At 37.7% G+C, this 23,125-nt stretch overlaps 1 protein-coding gene across 2 annotated transcripts in view; it reads left to right on the top strand.

Moving 5' to 3' along the window:
* LOC130449497 (uncharacterized) overlaps positions 1–23,125 on the top strand; it is a 112,572-nt gene that overhangs the window by 33,042 nt on the left and 56,405 nt on the right. The window lies entirely within an intron of this gene.

Genomic DNA, 23,125 nt, shown 5'->3' on the forward strand with positions numbered 1-23,125 from the left:
TTCAGACTTTTTAGCTGATAAGGTTAAGAATAATTTGGATTGTCTTAAGCCTGGAGTGCTTCATCTGGCATTTGATTCTTTAGCCATTCGTTCAGTCATCATCATTATTGATTTGGCATCTCGTGGGGCCATAGTAGGGCTATGGAGTCGTTGCCCCTTTTTTGACAAGGCTGTCTACTTCCTGATCTTCTTGTATATCCTGGTGGCCTGGAAGCCACATTAGGGTTACTTTGTTTATGTTAGATAGTGTTTTTAGAGTTTGGTTACACTCCCACACTAGTTTGGATGTGTACTCAATAGCTTATCCATCTATCTATCTGAGAAAATGTCTTAAGTGCTTATTAGAAGGGTTTCTATACAAACACTCGTGAGTACATTTATTTATTACTAGCAACTCTACTTGAAAAATGGCGAGTGATGTTCCTAGAGTTATGGAGAACTTGCATTTTGGTGTCCAGCTCCTTGCACTAGCTTTGAACCGTTTGTGTACCAGATCTTGCGGAATATTTTTGTTGACCCACGATTGGCGGTCGTTAATTATCATTTCAAATGGCAAATCTTTGTTCAACATGCTATGCAATTGGTCCATTCGTTTGTCGAGGCTTTCTAACTTAACTAGTAAAATTCTTCTATCAGGTTTAAGGTCGTGTTTGGGCAACAGAAACCTATGGTATATCAATAAATTAAATTATTTACTCCGATTTACTAATTACAAACCATATATCGACCGTATTTTTTCCCAGGACGTAAGTATTATGAAGATAAACCCTATTTTTATTGCTTTCATTCAAGTTAATTTACTTCGTATGCTAAAAAATGGACTACAAATCATTTTAACTTGAATAAGGGCGTGATTTAAAATTGCCGTTTTAATAATTTTCATTTTAATATTCAAATAAAGTACAAAAACAACATTTCAGCGTTTTAAATTATTCAGAATAATTCCTAGAGTATTTCTAGTCCCTTTTTTCGACCGACAGTGCTATTCTGGTGTGTGTTAAATCATTCATGTTAATCTAAGCCATTGCCGCTGCTGTTATTGGAAAAGTTTTTGGGTCATGCAGACTCTATGTGTTGTAAATGCTATTTCTGCCAATTCAATACGAAACTATGAGCTTACAAAGGAGAAACAAAGAAAGAAATACACGTTATTCAGACCGCATACACGAGTGTACATTATAATTCGTGAGATAATTTGGAATGAAGGATAACATCCGTTGAAGTAATTAGGAAATTGTGAAAAAGTAATACATCCGAATACGTTCAGCAACACATACCAGGTGTTTATCTCATTAAAATGTATAGGATGCAATGCGGTGTAAAATCGATCAGATAAGAGGAAATTTTGAGGTTAGGTATCAAATTACTCATTAAATTTTCTCTTTAACGGATCGTTTTCGAATTATTATTTAGTATTTCATATATTAGTCCGGGAACCACTGACCTGGAAGAAAAAATATTACACTTAATGATTAAGATACCTTTCTTCGACCTGGATTCGATTTTCATGTAATTCTTTTGAAAAAGAAATTATGTATAAGAGTGTGCTTTTCAATAATTCTAAAACAAAAGTGTTTTTTCAAAAAAATTTTAATTCAACGTTATTGGAGTAGTTCTATTCTTAAGACGATGAGCAAAAAAAAACAGTAAAACTATAAAATAACAAAGAATTCTGCCACATTCACCATTCCATATAAATTATATCTAGGAAGTATTTTTTTAGTTCAATTAAAATAACAAACTTACTATAACTTTGTAGGGATGTACTTATAATCGACAATGAAAGTATGACAAAATAAAAATAAAAGTTTTGCCCAAATTTTTTAGTTTATTGGGAAAAGGGTGAAAATTTAGAGTTGTAGGTATTTCATAATGCCACATTGTGAAAAAATGAAAGAAAAAACTTATCCAAAACTCAAAAAAAATGTAATATAAGATGTTAATGATGCGTTCCAAAAATTATTTTACCAATTAAAAAAATTGTCTTTTGCCCACAATTCTCTTTGACCAGGAAGAGATGGAATAATTTAAGAGTTTTTATAGGATGACTGGCTCAAATTTTTCTCTAAGCAAGCATGAAATATAAATTAATCGCGTTCACGTTTTATTGGACGCTTCAATCCTAAAGAATAATCAAACTATAGATTATCACTTCAGTGCTTTAAATCCATTTCGCGGGCGTTCATTAAAAACAACTTATTACGCATTAATACTTGAAATTTTACATTTTTTACCAATTACCTTTCCGCGGCATTGTGTTAACTATACATTCTAATCCCAAGATCAATCAGCAGTTTACATCTAACTTGAATTATAACCGTGTAACTAGCTAACGTCTTCAACAACATCCTTGGATTTCTGATACATTTTGTATACAAATTAACGTACACCTCAACATAAAAACTCACCTCACCGACCGAAAAAATAATCCTCTTGAGGCTTCTCTCTGTTTCTTCATGCCAAGGAATTGGATTACCTCAACCTTGGTATGGTGATGACTCGTGGCAATTTTCACTAGAGTTTAGTCAACAGTATCTATATCAATTTCCTTTTGGAGACTACACTATTCCAAGGAAGGATAAACACCAATACAAATGTAAAACTAAATGGGGGCTGTTCAGGTTTCTTGTCTCCATCATTTTCAATAATTCAATTGAAAATCTAATCTAAATTGTCTCGTTGGGAACAAGAATCATTAGACCCACGTGCGGGAGGTCTCCAGAAAACGTGACCGGCGTTCAAATAAAAACAATGCATTTCCAAAACAAATATTGCAAGGATACATTTACATATGACAAAAATTAGCGCTAAATGGGTGCCTGTTCAAAAGCAACTTCGAGAAGTTGTGAGCGATTTTTAGAGTGTAATTCGATAAATTATAATGGGTGATGAAACTTTGTTGACTATGATCTGACATCCAAAAGAGATTCCATGGAGTGTAGATCACGTTCCAAAAAAGCAAATGCCACGAAATGCAACAAAAAAGTTAAGGAATCGAATACATCGCGGAAAATTAGGCGCGCCAAAATCAGCCGAGGTGAGCGCTTACTTGATATCAGTACTCCAGTCCACACAGATTCGCTTTCCAAGACTACTGTACACATATATGGCTTCACAGAGATTGAACATCCACTTTACAGTCATGATCTGGCCCCTTCCGACTTTTTTTTTGTTCGGAAACCTGGGGGGGACGAAGAAATTAAACAAGCTCCTAAGATGAATTACATTTTGGTGCCCTTACAGCTCCGAAGACCTTGAAAATGTTGGGCATGGAAATCATATCTTCACCTAGTTTTTTATGTTGAAAATTGAATCAATATACTGATTTCTTTTCATGCCATATTTCTCAGGTTTATCCTATCAAGGAATTTTTGCAAAACTAAGTAGTCTTTGTTTACATTTGTCGAATAAATGGTATTTGTATGATATATTTTCATATAAATTTGTAGCAATTCATTCACAAAAGTGAATTCAGAATGATTCCACAGTATAAATTATTCGAGTTTACAAGCAATCGCGATGCAATTATTGATCTAACATAACCTAACCTAACCTAACCACACTCTTTACAAATTATCTCATTTCTGATGACTTTTTTATAGTGAGACGTTCTGAAAAGTATGTGGAAATGAAGGGAGAATAAATTAAACAAAAATAATAGTTTTTTTCATATATGACCTTTATATATTAGGCTAAGAACATAGATTAATGTATCTTAGTATATTAGTCTAATAAAGTTGCATAGCGAAAGGCGTGAGTATTTTTTTATTAACCCCCGTAATTATTTTACTCAAACAAGCACGTGTATAATCAAAGCTTAATAGATAATAAATATAATTATCGTATAATTTCTCAACTCGCTTGAGAAAAATTGCCTTTCATTATAACATAATATTCGTGCTATTTAATTTATATATAAGTAATTGAAACTGTAGTTGTAATTTCTTCTTATCTTTGCCGTTATGAAACCCTCAACGCCCCAACAGCAATGCGACTCTCATACGTTAAATTATAAATTATTATTAACTTCCAACCGTAAACAATGTTTACCGGAAGAACATGATACATCATAAAGCACCGATCCTCTGAATTACGCAACTTCCTTTCGGAATACCTGGTAAGTTCAAGGCCAATCCCGACATATTCTAAGCTCAGACTACCGAACAATTACAGTTATGGTTTGGTTGGAAGGTACAAAGAATGATAAATTAACAAACGGCGCTAAAAAGTTTTTTCATTAACTAGTCAACTAACATTTATTATAATTTTTAATTTAATTTAATAGGTTGAAATTTTCATTGATTTAACGTGCCACTTTTTACAGTTTAACAATTACACGTGTCAACACAAAATTTGATTTTTATTTTAACATCTTTTAGGTAGTAATTAGATGATAAAAAGATATATGAAAAAGTTTGTTTTGTATTTAGAGACCGATAGAACAATATTTTTCAAAAACTGTGGTTTTAATTTTGATGGAAACAAAAAGTTATTGAAATAATCCAAAATATATTTCAAATGAACATTATTTTTTATTAATGGTAACGTTATTAATACACAATAAATTAATTTATGTTTATTTACTTAATTAATACATAATAATTATTAATAGTTACATTACAATTGTTAAAATTCATGCCAGGGATAACTTTGTCAGTCATCTGAGTCTGATTGAAAATCATGGGACTTGGACTGGCACTAGAGCTAGTGCAAGGTTTTTCATTGTAATTAGAGCTAGTATAATGTTTGTTAATTTCGTTTGAAATCTGATTTCTTCTTCTTATTTTATTGGTTATGTTGTCATCTATATAATCTTCGGCAACTGGTTGCAGATAATCTTCGGAACGAATGTCCTGTGTACAATTCGGGATTTTTAAATTTTATTATTCAATTCTATATGGTAATGCATGGCATTACTTGATAATAATCGCATATTGTCCGATGTCCTGATGGAAACGTTCTCCTTGTTCTTCTGAATATGTTGTTTTCAAATTTATTTAAATGAATATGCACTTTTAATGCCATCCTGAAAACCATGGCCTCAGAGTGTTTTAGCATATCCTCAATTAACTTTTTGTAGTTTTCAGCTTCGCTATTTTCTAAAAATTATAGCAGTTCCACTGTTCCAACTTACTTTATTACGAAGCAGTAACGATGGAAATCTTTCATTGGCGAAAATCTAATTTATGAACCAGAGAGAACTATGTATATAACTTTTGCTTCTGATAATCCGGAAAAAAATTTTATATCAATCCTTACATAACGTGCAGAGCTGGAATTAATACTTTTATCGCTTCAACAATCTTACAGATCATAACTGTTGAGCTAAGCATCTCGCCTTTTATCTCAAAAGCATAGATAACCATTCTTTTCTCCCTCAGTTTCGAACTCCTCCCCAGTTTTAAATCCTGTCCTGGTAGTCTTCGAGCTTCCTGCTTTTGCCGATATGTAAGTTTGACCCTTCGGCATTCGAGCGACATGACCAAGCTCTTAGTCTTGACCTCTTGATCCCTGCTACCAGGCTGAGCTCTCCATACAGGGCGTAAATCTTAGCATTAGTACGGATGCGCTATTCTCCTTGGCTGTGGATTAGGCCATAGATGCGCCGCAGAAGTACTTTTCTCTCCCACGAGTTGAGTCTCAGTTCGTCTCTAACAGTCATTGCGCAGGTTTCAAAAGGATACAGGACAACTGGCCTTAGTAGATTCTCCCTTTTGTGCGCCTGCTGAGTTGCATCTTCTAGGCACTATAATAAACCTTGTTTCCAGCATTCATTCTCCCCTGTATTTTCAGTGCAGTCTCGTTGTTTTCAGATATGAGTTGCCAGAATCTTCGAAGGTGTAGTTATCTACTGTAAACTTTCGTCTCTTGCATTCATGGAGAATATTCTCCTTGATTACTTGTTGACCCAGGACTTCAAAAAAAGAGGAATGGTTAAATAATGTGATCTGGTCATCCAGTGCAAATCACCAAAACGAGAGTTACCTTCAAAATATCGGTTGTTGTGGCTCGAGCAGTGTGAGCCATTGGATCGTTTTGTTAATACCACATATTCTTCAGTGCCAATTCATTCAACTACGATGCGTAGCACATCTTACGACGTCTGGCTATTAAATAACGAGACTAGTTACGAAAAAGGGTTTTATCTTCTGAGCAGACCTCTTGACGCAAGAGCTTTTAGTCAGAAGTCAGATATTTCTAATCGTTTATTGGCGTTTATAGTGTCGGCAATCATCTGGATGCTTTTTCGTCGATCTGCACTCACAATTTGGTTGATTTTGGTCACTGTTTCCGGAGTTGTGACAGTTACAGGGCGACTTGGGCGCTGGTCATTTTCAGTGCTCTCTCGGCCCTCACTAAAGCGGTTACACCACTCAAAAACACGCGCACGAGATAGAGAATTGTCCCCATAGACCTCTTGCAACAATTTATAGCAATCAGTCTGAGTTTTTTTTCACAGCACAAGAAAAAACACATTCGTTTCAAACCGCTACTGCACAAATACTATAATAGCCACACCTCGTATCCACAGTCGTTTGGCCGGAGGAGTTCTAAGAAATGGCCCGATGACTCCTCCAGCGTAAACAACATATCAGGCGGGCGGGTGATATGGTTTTCTTGGGTGATACATGAATTGTCGGTGCTCCAGTAAATTCACGTAATCTCTAAGATGGAAATAATCCTCACCGCTCATAATAATTTCCGAAGAAAAATCGTCCACCTTTTCGTTGAGATCCAGGATGGTGGCCAACAACTAACAACTGATTTACTGTCTGCAATTCCTCAGGGTTCATTCTCAAATCTTCCACCAAAGTTATGCGTAAGGACCGCAGGCTAGTACCTGATTAAGTGGCACGTCGTCTGGTCGATATTCCGGACTCCTCTTCGATATCTTGGGTAAAAGTAGCGATAATCTCAGTTGGACAGTTGCTCCGGAGCCGGCTAAGTGTTAGCGAGATTTTGTGTTGTCCCAGTGAGGGGCCAAACGTCGCAGTGTTTCTCCAGTTGGTATCGGAAGGGAACGAAATTCATGGGTGTTGTGTGTTGGTGTTCTTGTGAAGTAAATCGATTTATGGATTGTCATATGTGCTCTGCGTTTGTTTATTTCACAAATGTCAAAATCAAATTGACATTTGGCGCTGTTTGCAAAAGTTACAAGCGGTAGGGACATTGAGGACACTGTACACATCAATGAATAATGAAGTAAAAATAATATTATAACAATTGTATTATAATCATTTCGGTGCAGGTCAACTGTGTTTGTCTTCTAAGTATTTCATTTTAGATTCTTTTATACAGAATCACTGGCTTTCTTGTTCATATATTACATATATATATATATATAAAGGCACAATGAATATTATTATTAACTTTTTATTTAACTTTATTATTCTTTTAAAACTGAAGGTAAATATGAAGATCTATTCATAGAAACGTTTCCCATATTCCAATTCTCAACTTCTTCAATTAGTATGAATGTATCAACAATTACAATGCCGTTTGCGTTCACGAAAGCTGGTCATTTAATTAATAATCTTATTGTTTGTTTAAACGACAATTAAATTGTTCTATTGTATTAAAACAATTGTCAAATTTTAGGTAGAGAGTAAATTACGTATTTCAACATACATTAATTACGAGTTTGGTTTTGGATTGTACCAATAAGAGTGGATGATTCGAAAGAAGTATCCGGTAAATCACCTCCGAGGAATATCGGTCGTAGCTCAATTCGTGAAACTTTCGATGACATTTTGATGAAGATGTATCTCTAACTTAATGATAATGCATTGGATCAGAATCTCGAGCTTGCGGTTTATTTACATACGTATGAGATTTCAAAAAATATCATAGATAGGAATCGATTCTTTCTTGTGTAGTCGTGATTTATATAGGTATATATTATGTACCATCCAGTTTAGGCTCCTTCATATTCCAGGTGTCAAATTTTTCCATAAGCCAGAACCGAACCCGAACCCTCTTGTGGTATCAGCTACAGAACAATAGAAAAAGCACTGGAAAAGCAGATAGATAGAAGTAAAATCAATTATTGGGACAACCTACAAAGGCAGACACTCTTCTAGGAAACTATAACCAGAATAGATCTGCTGAACGTGTCAACCATTTTCTTCGAAGTGCGTCGTGCACAAACCACTTTTGTTGGATGTGGCTGGTCTTGAAAGACCAATTTTGTGCTGACCAAGGTTTCTTCTAACAGCCGCATAGAGCGTAATAGATAGCCATGAAGCAGCTGCATTAGTCATTTATTAATCGATTTCAAACAAAAGTAGTTTATTGGTCTATAGACTGAAAAGTGTATTCTTGCAAATTTGGATATTATTTTCACAATATCAGAGTGATGAAATGTCAGATAACGATAAATAATGCGTCTAGCTATTCCTCATATTTGTAACGAGAAATCCAATTGGAGGCATCCTCATTTAACATTCTCAATTCATACAGTTTCACTCAAAGGAGGCATAACCAGTTCAACACAAGATTAATGCGGCGCCTACTTAAATGATAACAATTTATTTGCAGCCATTCGCTGTTGTTATTCGAGCTGAGCCTCATAGGACGTATAAGAAAAGATAAATTCGCGTTAGATCAAGTCCAGGATACAGAAACAAGGAGACATTACGGCAAAACAAGCAAAAGGATATTTCTAGATATATATGTATATTCCCTCGTCTCTAATCCCTGCTGAAAATGCAACTTTTCATAATTTCATAGATGGCAATGTTTGAAGTTTAGACACAGTGAGAAGTTACAAGCCTGTTATGTACTATAGAAAAATTAAATTCCCCTGAAGTCAGAAATTCAGCACGTGACTCTTATAGTGAAATATTAAGAAGAAACTTTCATTAATTTTCACTATACATCTTCTTATGCTATGAAATATATTTGAACAACGTTGCCAGACTTTGACATAGTTTATTTTATACTGAAAGATGGCTTTAGTTTTATGACCCAGGAGGTAAACCCAAAATAAAGTTAGTACTCAGTGACGGAGAGTTACTAACACGAGAGGTTTAGCGTTATTTGTTTGAAAATACAAACTAAGATTTTCTCTTTATAATTGGATATGATCAATTCTGGGTCGATTTGTTCTCTTCTTTATCGAGTCGAGCATCCTAGGGGATGCTTGGGAACCGGATGGACGAATCTGAGCCTTGTAGATGATTAGAAACTGTTTGGTCTCAAAAAGGGCCTAAGTTTTTTTAAAGCTGCCTTTTTTAATTCGGCCAAGTGACTATGCAAAAAAATATTACTCCCAACCTGAACACCCAACAAGCGAATTTGCGGTGATGGTGATATTTTATGTCCAAACAAGACCAAATACTGAGCTGTAATGTCAGTTTTATTTGTAAAAACAGCCACCTGGGTAGATCGTTGATGTACAGGAAAAAGAGAGTAGGTGACAATATGCATCCCTGGGGAAACCTAGCGTTGACCTCAAACCTCTCTGAGGCTTGTCCATAGAGAGACCTGCTCAGCCAATTGAAGAGTAAGGGCGACAAACCGTACTATCTTAATCTATTTAGAAATTTGGCATGCCAAACCCTGTCAAAAGTCTTCGATATATTCAGTGCGATTGCTCTGGATTCTTCATATCTCTCTATAGCTTCAGTCCATACGTTGGTAACGTAGACCAGGAGATCCCCGGTTGGTCTATACTCACGACAGCCGTATTGATGGTCGATGGGGATATTAGCAGACTCAGGGATTTGCCAATGGTTAGAAATAAACCAATCGGACTTGTTTGGAACCGTCGTTTTTCCTTTTTTTGGTATGGGTTTAACCCAGCAAGTTCACAATCTTCAGGGAAGAGACGGTTTTTCATACAAACTCAGCACTTTTTGGACCGTTCGAACTACGGTACGCCGGTAAGGTATGATCAACGTGCAAATGGTAGACATTTGGATTGCTACAAATGGTAATTGGATCGTTTCTATTGATTTACAACAAAAATGGGCACCACTAAAACAGTTTCTTCGAAAGAATACGCAAGAAATGTGCTATCAAATTCAGGATTCACTTGCTAGGCAGAAGTCGATGAAAGACCGCAGATTAGGCAGCTCATGACTAAATTCTCGGATCTTATCCAGAGGATTTCTCTGATTAGATAATAAATAATCGGTGACAAGGCTCAAAATGAACTGTTTTCTCATTTGTTCTCTCCTTTCATCTCCTTTAATTTAAAGTATTCCACAATATCGAAATGTTCCAGATATATTTTAACTGAAAAGCAAAGCAGCGACTTATTTATCGCCAAAATTTACTAGGCGTATCGTTGGCAGCTATAGTTGTAAAAGTTCTTCATGAAATCCGTCTAGCCGTTTGTGGTTTTTATTCCCCAGAGTTGGCGGAACGCAGATATGGACCTGATGCTGGGTCGTCCCGGGAGTCGCCGGGATAACCATGCACGTATCTACGTTAGGGAAGATTTTAATTTATCTGCTATTGAAAAATACGGTCTATTGACTGGATCATAGCTTCGTTAAATTGAATGACTAAAGGGTTTTGATTAATTTTAGAATGACATGCAAAAATTGCGTAGAATATCATTTACATGTTTACTGTGTCCTGGATAAGTGAAACGATTCAAATTATGTTTTAGAGTCAAGCCCTGCTTGGTTGAATACTACTTGATTTCTTAAGAAATTTTAGTTTTCAAAAATTGTGTGTTTGGAAATTTGTTACATAAATATCCGTTGTAAATCGACTTAGATATATTTTGAGCAAAATACTTATTGCTGGTAGTGGTGTTAAGTTGGCAGTCTCCATCGAAGAAGGTTATAAGAGTCGGAAAAACGCGCTCTTCTGTGTCGCTTGAAGACGGCTATAATTATACCTCTACAAAACAAACTTCAACGAAGTGGAAGCATTTCTCGTGAAGGGTATTGAATCTACTGGAGCAATTGATAGATCGAGGACGGCAGGTCTTCCGTTTCAAAGCCTCACGCCTTCAGATGATCAATCTGCTTTATCCAACTATTGAGGCAATCAAAAAAACAAACTTCAACGAAGTGGAAGCATTTTTCGTGAAGGGTATTGAATCTACTGGAGCAATTGATAGATCGAGGCCGGCAGGTCTTCCGTTTCAAAGCCTCACGCCTTCAGATGATCAATCTGCTTTATCCAACTATTGAGGCAATCAAAAAAACAAACTTCAACGAAGTGGAAGCATTTTTCGTGAAGGGTATTGAATCTACTGGAGCAATTGATAGATCGAGGCCGGCAGGTCTTCCGTTTCAAAGCCTCACGCCTTCAGATGATCAATCTGCTTTATCCAACTATTGAGGCAATCAACAAAACAAACTTCAACGAAGTGGAAGCATTTTTCGTGAAGGGTATTGAATCTACTGGAGCAATTGATAGATCGAGGCCGGCAGGTCTTCCGTTTCAAAGCCTCACGCCTTCAGATGATCAATCTGCTTTATCCAATTATTGAGGCAATCAAAAAAACAAACTTCAACGAAGTGGAAGCATTTTTCGTGAAGGGTATTGAATCTACTGGAGCAATTGATAGATCGAGGCCGGCAGGTCTTCCGTTTCAAAGCCTCACGCCTTCAGATGATCAATCTGCTTTATCCAACTATTGAGGCAATCAAAAAAACAAACTTCAACGAAGTGGAAGCATTTTTCGTGAAGGGTATTGAATCTACTGGAGCAATTGATAGATCGAGGCCGGCAGGTCTTCCGTTTCAAAGCCTCACGCCTTCAGATGATCAATCTGCTTTATCCAACTATTGAGGCAATCAAAAAAACAAACTTCAACGAAGTGGAAGCATTTTTCGTGAAGGGTATTGAATCTACTGGAGCAATTGATAGATCGAGGCCGGCAGGTCTTCCGTTTCAAAGCCTCACGCCTTCAGATGATCAATCTGCTTTATCCAACTATTGAGGCAATCAACAAAACAAACTTCAACGAAGTGGAAGCATTTTTCGTGAAGGGTATTGAATCTACTGGAGCAATTGATAGATCGAGGCCGGCAGGTCTTCCGTTTCAAAGCCTCACGCCTTCAGATGATCAATCTGCTTTATCCAATTATTGAGGCAATCAAAAAAACAAACTTCAACGAAGTGGAAGCATTTTTCGTGAAGGGTATTGAATCTACTGGAGCAATTGATAGATCGAGGCCGGCAGGTCTTCCGTTTCAAAGCCTCACGCCTTCAGATGATCAATCTGCTTTATCCAACTATTGAGGCAATCAAAAAAACAAACTTCAACGAAGTGGAAGCATTTTTCGTGAAGGGTATTGAATCTACTGGAGCAATTGATAGATCGAGGCCGGCAGGTCTTCCGTTTCAAAGCCTCACGCCTTCAGATGATCAATCTGCTTTATCCAACTATTGAGGCAATCAAAAAAACAAACTTCAACGAAGTGGAAGCATTTTTCGTGAAGGGTATTGAATCTACTGGAGCAATTGATAGATCGAGGCCGGCAGGTCTTCCGTTTCAAAGCCTCACGCCTTCAGATGATCAATCTGCTTTATCCAACTATTGAGGCAATCAACAAAACAAACTTCAACGAAGTGGAAGCATTTTTCGTGAAGGGTATTGAATCTACTGGAGCAATTGATAGATCGAGGCCGGCAGGTCTTCCGTTTCAAAGCCTCACGCCTTCAGATGATCAATCTGCTTTATCCAACTATTGAGGCAATCAACAAAACAAACTTCAACGAAGTGGAAGCATTTTTCGTGAAGGGTATTGAATCTACTGGAGCAATTGATAGATCGAGGCCGGCAGGTCTTCCGTTTCAAAGCCTCACGCCTTCAGATGATCAATCTGCTTTATCCAATTATTGAGGCAATCAAAAAAACAAACTTCAACGAAGTGGAAGCATTTTTCGTGAAGGGTATTGAATCTACTGGAGCAATTGATAGATCGAGGCCGGCAGGTCTTCCGTTTCAAAGCCTCACGCCTTCAGATGATCAATCTGCTTTATCCAACTATTGAGGCAATCAACAAAACAAACTTCAACGAAGTGGAAGCATTTTTCGTGAAGGGTATTGAATCTACTGGAGCAATTGATAGATCGAGGCCGGCAGGTCTTCCGTTTCAAAGCCTCACGCCTTCAGATGATCAATCTGCTTTATCCAATTATTGAGGCAATCAAAAAAACAAACTTCAACGAAGTGGAAGCATTTTTCGTGAAGGGTATTGAATCTACTGGAGCAATTGATAGATCGAGGCCGGCAGGTCTTCCGTTTCAAAGCCTCACGCCTTCAGATGATCAATCTGCTTTATCCAACTATTGAGGCAATCAAAAAAACAAACTTCAACGAAGTGGAAGCATTTTTCGTGAAGGGTATTGAATCTACTGGAGCAATTGATAGATCGAGGCCGGCAGGTCTTCCGTTTCAAAGCCTCACGCCTTCAGATGATCAATCTGCTTTATCCAACTATTGAGGCAATCAAAAAAACAAACTTCAACGAAGTGGAAGCATTTTTCGTGAAGGGTATTGAATCTACTGGAGCAATTGATAGATCGAGGCCGGCAGGTCTTCCGTTTCAAAGCCTCACGCCTTCAGATGATCAATCTGCTTTATCCAACTATTGAGGCAATCAACAAAACAAACTTCAACGAAGTGGAAGCATTTTTCGTGAAGGGTATTGAATCTACTGGAGCAATTGATAGATCGAGGCCGGCAGGTCTTCCGTTTCAAAGCCTCACGCCTTCAGATGATCAATCTGCTTTATCCAATTATTGAGGCAATCAAAAAAACAAACTTCAACGAAGTGGAAGCATTTTTCGTGAAGGGTATTGAATCTACTGGAGCAATTGATAGATCGAGGCCGGCAGGTCTTCCGTTTCAAAGCCTCACGCCTTCAGATGATCAATCTGCTTTATCCAACTATTGAGGCAATCAAAAAAACAAACTTCAACGAAGTGGAAGCATTTTTCGTGAAGGGTATTGAATCTACTGGAGCAATTGATAGATCGAGGCCGGCAGGTCTTCCGTTTCAAAGCCTCACGCCTTCAGATGATCAATCTGCTTTATCCAACTATTGAGGCAATCAAAAAAACAAACTTCAACGAAGTGGAAGCATTTTTCGTGAAGGGTATTGAATCTACTGGAGCAATTGATAGATCGAGGCCGGCAGGTCTTCCGTTTCAAAGCCTCACGCCTTCAGATGATCAATCTGCTTTATCCAACTATTGAGGCAATCAAAAAAACAAACTTCAACGAAGTGGAAGCATTTCTCGTGAAGGGTATTGAATCTACTGGAGCAATTGATAGATCGAGGCCGGCAGGTCTTCCGTTTCAAAGCCTCACGCCTTCAGATAATCAATCTGCTTTATCCAACTATTGAGGCAATCAACTAAACAAACTTCAACGACGTGGAAGCATTTCTCGTGAAGGGTATTGAATCTACTGGAGCAATTGATAGATCGAGGCCGGCAGGTCTTCCGTTTCAAAGCCTCACGCCTTTAGATAATCAATCTGCTTTATCCAACTATTGAGGCAATCAACTAAACAAACTTCAACGACGTGGAAGCATTTCTCGTGAAGGGTATTGAATCTACTGGAGCAATTGATAGATCGAGGCCGGCAGGTCTTCCGTTTCAAAGCCTCACGCCTTCAGATGATCAATCTGCTTTATCCAACTATTGAGACAATCAGCAAAACAAACTTCAACGACGTGGAAGCATTTCTCGTGAAGGGTATTGAATCTACTGGAGCAATTGATAGATCGAGGCCGGCAGGTCTTCCGTTTCAAAGCCTCACGCCTTCAGATAATCAATCTGCTTTATCCAACTATTGAGGCAATCAACTAAACAAACTTCAACGACGTGGAAGCATTTCTCGTGAAGGGTATTGAATCTACTGGAGCAATTGATAGATCGAGGCCGGCAGGTCTTCCGTTTCAAAGCCTCACGCCTTCAGATAATCAATCTGCTTTATCCAACTATTGAGGCAATCAACTAAACAAACTTCAACGACGTGGAAGCATTTCTCGTGAAGGGTATTGAATCTACTGGAGCAATTGATAGATCGAGGCCGGCAGGTCTTCCGTTTCAAAGCCTCACGCCTTCAGATGATCAATCTGCTTTATCCAACTATTGAGGCAATCAAAAAAACAAACTTCAACGAAGTGGAAGCATTTTTCGTGAAGGGTATTGAATCTACTGGAGCAATTGATAGATCGAGGCCGGCAGGTCTTCCGTTTCAAAGCCTCACGCCTTCAGATGATCAATCTGCTTTATCCAACTATTGAGGCAATCAAAAAAACAAACTTCAACGAAGTGGAAGCATTTTTCGTGAAGGGTATTGAATCTACTGGAGCAATTGATAGATCGAGGCCGGCAGGTCTTCCGTTTCAAAGCCTCACGCCTTCAGATGATCAATCTGCTTTATCCAACTATTGAGGCAATCAACAAAACAAACTTCAATGAAGTGGAAGCATTTTTCGTGAAGGGTATTGAATCTACTGGAGCAATTGATAGATCGAGGCCGGCAGGTCTTCCGTTTCAAAGCCTCACGCCTTCAGATGATCAATCTGCTTTATCCAACTATTGAGGCAATCAACAAAACAAACTTCAACGAAGTGGAAGCATTTTTCGTGAAGGGTATTGAATCTACTGGAGCAATTGATAGATCGAGGCCGGCAGGTCTTCCGTTTCAAAGCCTCACGCCTTCAGATGATCAATCTGCTTTATCCAACTATTGAGACAATCAGCAAAACAAACTTCAACGACGTGGAAGCATTTTTCGTGAAGGGTATTGAATCTACTGGAGCAATTGATAGATCGAGGCCGGCAGGTCTTCCGTTTCAAAGCCTCACGCCTTCAGATAATCAATCTGCTTTATCCAATTATTGAGGCAATCAACAAAACAAACTTCAACGACGTGGAAGCATTTCTCGTGAAGGGTATTGAATCTACTGGAGCAATTGATAGATCGAGGCCGGCAGGTCTTCCGTTTCAAAGCCTCACGCCTTCAGATAATCAATCTGCTTTATCCAACTATTGAGGCAATCAACTAAACAAACTTCAACGACGTGGAAGCATTTCTCGTGAAGGGTATTGAATCTACTGGAGCAATTGATAGATCGAGGCCGGCAGGTCTTCCGTTTCAAAGCCTCACGCCTTCAGATAATCAATCTGCTTTATCCAACTATTGAGGCAATCAACTAAACAAACTTCAACGACGTGGAAGCATTTCTCGTGAAGGGTATTGAATCTACTGGAGCAATTGATAGATCGAGGCCGGCAGGTCTTCCGTTTCAAAGCATCACGCCTTCAGATAATCAATCTGCTTTATCCAACTATTGAGGCAATCAACTAAACAAACTTCAACGACGTGGAAGCATTTCTCGTGAAGGGTATTGAATCTACTGGAGCAATTGATAGATCGAGGCCGGCAGGTCTTCCGTTTCAAAGCCTCACGCCTTCAGATGATCAATCTGCTTTATCCAACTATTGAGGCAATCAACAAAACAAACTTCAATGAAGTGGAAGCATTTTTCGTGAAGGGTATTGAATCTACTGGAGCAATTGATAGATCGAGGCCGGCAGGTCTTCCGTTTCAAAGCCTCACGCCTTCAGATGATCAATCTGCTTTATCCAACTATTGAGGCAATCAACAAAACAAACTTCAACGAAGTGGAAGCATTTTTCGTGAAGGGTATTGAATCTACTGGAGCAATTGATAGATCGAGGCCGGCAGGTCTTCCGTTTCAAAGCCTCACGCCTTCAGATGATCAATCTGCTTTATCCAACTATTGAGGCAATCAACAAAACAAACTTCAACGAAGTGGAAGCATTTTTCGTGAAGGGTATTGAATCTACTGGAGCAATTGATAGATCGAGGCCGGCAGGTCTTCCGTTTCAAAGCCTCACGCCTTCAGATGATCAATCTGCTTTATCCAACTATTGAGGCAATCAACAAAACAAACTTCAACGACGTGGAAGCATTTCTCGTGAAGGGTATTGAATCTACTGGAGCAATTGATAGATCGAGGCCGGCAGGTCTTCCGTTTCAAAGCCTCACGCCTTCAGATGATCAATCTGCTTTATCCAACTATTGAGGCAATCAACAAAACAAACTTCAACGAAGTGGAAGCATTTTTCGTGAAGGGTATTGAATCTACTGGAGCAATTGATAGATCGAGGCCGGCAGGTCTTCCGTTTCAAAGCCTCACGCCTTCAGATGATCAATCTGCTTTATCCAACTATTGAGACAATCAGCAAAACAAACTTCAACGACGTGGAAGCATTTCTCGTGAAGGGTATTGAATCTACTGGAGCAATTGATAGATCGAGGCCGGCAGGTCTTCCGTTTCAAAGCCTCACGCCTTCAGATAATCAATCTGCTTTATCCAACTATTGAGGCAATCAACAAAACAAACTTCAACGAAGTGGAAGCATTTTTCGTGAAGGGTATTGAATCTACTGGAGCAATTGATAGATCGAGGTCGGCAGGTCTTCCGTTTCAAAGCCTCACGCCTTCAGATGATCAATCTGCTTTATCCAACTATTGAGACAATCAGCAAAACAAACTTCAACGACGTGGAAGCATTTCTCGTGAAGGGTATTGAATCTACTGGAGCAATTGATAGATCGAGGCCGGCAGGTCTTCCGTTTCAAAGCCTCACGCCTTCAGATAATCAATCTGCTTTATCCAACTATTGAGGCAATCAACAAAACAAACTTCAACGACGTGGAAGCATTTCTCGTGAAGGGTATTGAATCTACTGGAGCAATTGATAGATCGAGGCCGGCAGGTCTTCCGTTTCAAAGCCTCACGCCTTCAGATAATCAATCTGCTTTATCCAACTATTGAGGCAATCAACTAAACAAACTTCAACGACGTGGAAGCATTTCTCGTGAAGGGTATTGAATCTACTGGAGCAATTGATAGATCGAGGCCGGCAGGTCTTCCGTTTCAAAGCCTCACGCCTTCAGATAATCAATCTGCTTTATCCAACTATTGAGGCAATCAACTAAACAAACTTCAACGACGTGGAAGCATTTCTCGTGAAGGGTATTGAATCTACTGGAGCAATTGATAGATCGAGGCCGGCAGGTCTTCCGTTTCAAAGCATCACGCCTTCAGATAATCAATCTGCTTTATCCAACTATTGAGGCAATCAACTAAACAAACTTCAACGACGTGGAAGCATTTCTCGTGAAGGGTATTGAATCTACTGGAGCAATTGATAGATCGAGGCCGGCAGGTCTTCCGTTTCAAAGCCTCACGCCTTCAGATGATCAATCTGCTTTATCCAACTATTGAGGCAATCAACAAAACAAACTTCAATGAAGTGGAAGCATTTTTCGTGAAGGGTATTGAATCTACTGGAGCAATTGATAGATCGAGGCCGGCAGGTCTTCCGTTTCAAAGCCTCACGCCTTCAGATGATCAATCTGCTTTATCCAACTATTGAGGCAATCAACAAAACAAACTTCAACGAAGTGGAAGCATTTTTCGTGAAGGGTATTGAATCTACTGGAGCAATTGATAGATCGAGGCCGGCAGGTCTTCCGTTTCAAAGCCTCACGCCTTCAGATGATCAATCTGCTTTATCCAACTATTGAGGCAATCAACAAAACAAACTTCAACGAAGTGGAAGCATTTTTCGTGAAGGGTATTGAATCTACTGGAGCAATTGATAGATCGAGGCCGGCAGGTCTTCCGTTTCAAAGCCTCACGCCTTCAGATGATCAATCTGCTTTATCCAACTATTGAGGCAATCAACAAAACAAACTTCAACGACGTGGAAGCATTTCTCGTGAAGGGTATTGAATCTACTGGAGCAATTGATAGATCGAGGCCGGCAGGTCTTCCGTTTCAAAGCCTCACGCCTTCAGATGATCAATCTGCTTTATCCAACTATTGAGGCAATCAACAAAACAAACTTCAACGAAGTGGAAGCATTTTTCGTGAAGGGTATTGAATCTACTGGAGCAATTGATAGATCGAGGCCGGCAGGTCTTCCGTTTCAAAGCCTCACGCCTTCAGATGATCAATCTGCTTTATCCAACTATTGAGACAATCAGCAAAACAAACTTCAACGACGTGGAAGCATTTCTCGTGAAGGGTATTGAATCTACTGGAGCAATTGATAGATCGAGGCCGGCAGGTCTTCCGTTTCAAAGCCTCACGCCTTCAGATAATCAATCTGCTTTATCCAACTATTGAGGCAATCAACAAAACAAACTTCAACGAAGTGGAAGCATTTTTCGTGAAGGGTATTGAATCTACTGGAGCAATTGATAGATCGAGGTCGGCAGGTCTTCCGTTTCAAAGCCTCACGCCTTCAGATGATCAATTATTGTCTATTATGATGAAATCGAGTTATTTCAACAATGGAACGTCACTGAAGGCAGATTTTTCGCTTCTTCAAGTGAGAATAGAACTACTATACAAGTCACTTTTTGTTGTAGATCAATTTGATGAATTACGAATACAATGCAAATAGATAATTTGGTTTATGTAAGAAAAAAAGGGTTTTATTTGGTAGTTATCTACTATTTCTAATTAAGAAGTGTTTAATACATTTTCCTGGCTAGTTCCTCTTTAGCAAGCGTGTTTCATGAGGCAAGAGACGTTCTAATCAGTTCTAATTGAGTGATATACTATAGTTGAAATAGATTTAGAATATTAAATTGTAGGTATGAAAAGTCATATCTTTCAACCCTGAATATAGAATATAACTCAAAGTTGGATGAAAAATATAAGAATTTATTTGAAAGTCAAACGTTTCAGTGTTTTTTTATTGTGATGAAAAGCTTAATAAATTTAATGAATTCATTTTCCGGTGCCTCTTATTACTTTTTCCTAGTCTTATAATCTACTGGAAAACTTATTTTCATTTGAGAAAAAGTTATCTATTTTAATCTCGATCTTTACGAGATTCAAATTGAAAATTTTCCAGTTTTTAATCATTAAAATTTTCATATCGAGCTTTAAAAAACATCACGAGAAACATTATCGCTTGAAATTTATTACGAACAGAAACAACCGAAGAATATTACGTCGGCATGAAAATTTGTTTGCCAGCCTTTGCGAGTTCATTAATAGCGTAGGAAAACTTATTTTTAATTTGATTCTTCCGAGTTAGAAGTGTAATTCGTTTCTTTGTCCGTTTCATGGAATTATAATTTTGTTTCGTGAAGTAAAAGTGACTCTCCGCAAACAAAACTCTCATGGAGTTTATTTTTGACAATTATAACGGGATCTTACTATAAATTAACCTTCACTCAACGTTGTCGAAAGTAATCACGAAGAAAATATTTTATGAAAAAGTTGCTTACACTTAGAATATTAGTTCAAAATAAGTTCTTTTATTGTTGTTGTCAATATTTGTGGTTGTTATGTTGTTGCTCTTTTCTGGGGTACAGGATGGCAAAATATAAAAATTGATTTAGCTCCAAGACTATTGGATATTGTTATATGATATCATACTTAATAATGAATTTAAACTGATGCAAATACATTATAATTTCTTAATATGTAATTTCTGTTTCCTTCCAAAGAAGTACGAGTAGGTTTTGCTTCTCCTATACCAAAATTCTTCAAAATTTGTTATGTAAATAACATATTTCAGGTAAACGAAAAGGTAGTCCAAGTACATAATACCTACCTACATAAACCTGCGAAGACCAGCATCGCAGTGGCCGACCAAATTAGGTGACTACCACAGAAATGTCAAAGAAAATCTACAAAGCGGTACTGGATTATTGCACTGGCCAATATTAATGAATTAAAGTTTGAATTGCTGCTTCATGCCTCCTATTCGCCAGATTTAGCCGCCTCGGATTATTTTCTGTTTCCAGAGACTTGATGGTCAAGATTTTTCATCATTGAACATCGCTTGGAAAAGTGCATGAAGCGAGTTGAAAAATAAATATATTTTTTTCCAAAATTTTTGTAAATTCTGTTTAAAATTATTACTGTCTATATTAGTTCAAACCTTGACCGTTAAAAATTGTGACAATAAACTAAATTAAACTTCGAGGGAAATCTTGCCAAATAAAAAAATATTCAATGGTTGAATAGAGCTAAAGCTTTCACGTTCGGAATTCTTTGTTCGAATACAGTGAAAAAAACATCGAAAATCTTTTGTATCCGCGTAAACAATAGACTTTTCTCCGTCATCCATTTTCTCCAGATGACAAAACGAAAATCCGCATTAAGGATTTACCAATATCGACCTAATCTCCGGATGTACTAACAATTGTGTACGTCCAAAAAGAAAAATTTATAATTAGAAATCTTTCCGAGATAATCAGCCCCGTTTTGAATACGTGATTTTATGCAGATTATCTGCGGCGATAATGCGACAATTACAGCGAAAAGAAGAGCAACGAACATGAACAAACTTTTCAGTAGATATTCGCATAAAGTGAGAAAAATAATCAGACAACTAACATGTTTATGTTTCGATTTTTTATAGAGAAAATTTTACAAATATTTCATTTATACTACCGATCAAAAATTTTTGCCAACGTTATGGTTAACATGCTACACAATAAAAACAAAACGATTGATTTTGATATTTTAAAGAACATAAATAAAAATATGGTAATAGTGAAATTTCGGTGGATGTAACCCCTTTTGCTTTTATTATTTCAGTGTACAATTATGTCTTTCCCTGTAACAATTTCGATAAATAATCCTCGTCACTTTGGTTCCATTCTTTTTTCAAAGATGTGAAGTGGAAGTAAGACACTGGTTTCTGACTCCCCTGTTCAATTTGTATCGCTCAATCGGGTTGTGATGGCCAAATCATTACTTTCAGTATAAATTCAACCTAATACTCGGTACTGTTTCTAGAAAAGTTGGATGATAAATTTACCGCCGATCAGGAGCTGAAACGCTTACTAATTTTCTCTTATATCCTTCTGTCTTAAAAATCCCGTCAAATTTTACCAAGTTTCCAGTCGTATTTCCTCCAAAACACTCTCAAACCATCCCCGAACCTCAGCCGTATTTTTTAATCGTAATTACAAGTGGATATAAAATCTGTTTTTACTTTAATCTGCACACAAACACTCTTCACTTAGACCCGAGAACTTCTAAATTCGACTCATCTCTCCATAAAATTGTCTCCCAGTCTTCATGCATCCAATTTTTATGTTCATTAGACCACTTAAACCTCTTAATTTTATTTTAACATCTTGAAATAGGTTTTTCCAGTCGCGACCGCATTTGCAAAGTAACGCGATTTTAGCGGTTGTTCTGGGTTGTTCTAGGATTGTTCTGTATTGTTCCAAAGTATAGCGTTGAAAAAAATTCGGAAACCTGTAATAACCTCCAAAAATTTTGTATTTTTGCTTAATAATGTTTCATAGAGACGTCTTATGGCAATTCTAGACATTATGTAAACTTGAATTACTAACCGATCACTGATGTAATTAGTGTCATATATAACTAATTGTATTCAATTTCTCTGAGATAACGGAGCAAATAAAAAAACAATTCATTAAATATGAAAACATTTTAACGAAAAATGGAGAAAAGTACAACTCTTGCTTAAATTGAGTACCATACTTTCTAACACCATGCTCAAATGATAGTTTAACATCTCTTGAAATGTCAGTTCCAACTGAAGCAACCAACTGGTGGAGTACACAATATCATCCGTTAGAATACATCCCCCAAAGTCACTTCTGGGTGGCGAACTGGATCTTCCTTTCTTATTCAAGCAAGTGCAACCACAGCAATTCATTAAATATGAAAACATTTTAACGAAAAACGGAGAAAAGTACAACTCTTGCTAAATTGAGTACCATACTTTCTAACACCATGCTCAAATGATAGTTTAACATCTCTTGAAATGTCAGTTACAACTGAAGCAACCAACTGGTGGAGTACACAATATCATCCGTTAGAATACATCCCTCAAAGTCAGTTCTAGGTGGCGAACTGGATCTTCCTTTCTTATTCAAGAAACTGCAACCACAGCAATTCATTAAATATGAAAACATTTTAACGATAAACGGAGAAAAGTACAACTCTTGCTAAATTGAGTACCATACTTTCTAACACCATGCTCAAATGATAGTTTAACATCTCTTGAAATGTCAGTTACAACTGAAGCAACCAACTGGTGGAGTACACAATATCATCCGTTAGAATACATCCCCCAAAGTCAGTTCTAGGTGGCGA

Source organism: Diorhabda sublineata, chromosome 10 (genome assembly GCF_026230105.1).
Source record: "Diorhabda sublineata isolate icDioSubl1.1 chromosome 10, icDioSubl1.1, whole genome shotgun sequence".
NCBI classification, from domain to species: domain Eukaryota; kingdom Metazoa; phylum Arthropoda; class Insecta; order Coleoptera; family Chrysomelidae; genus Diorhabda; species Diorhabda sublineata.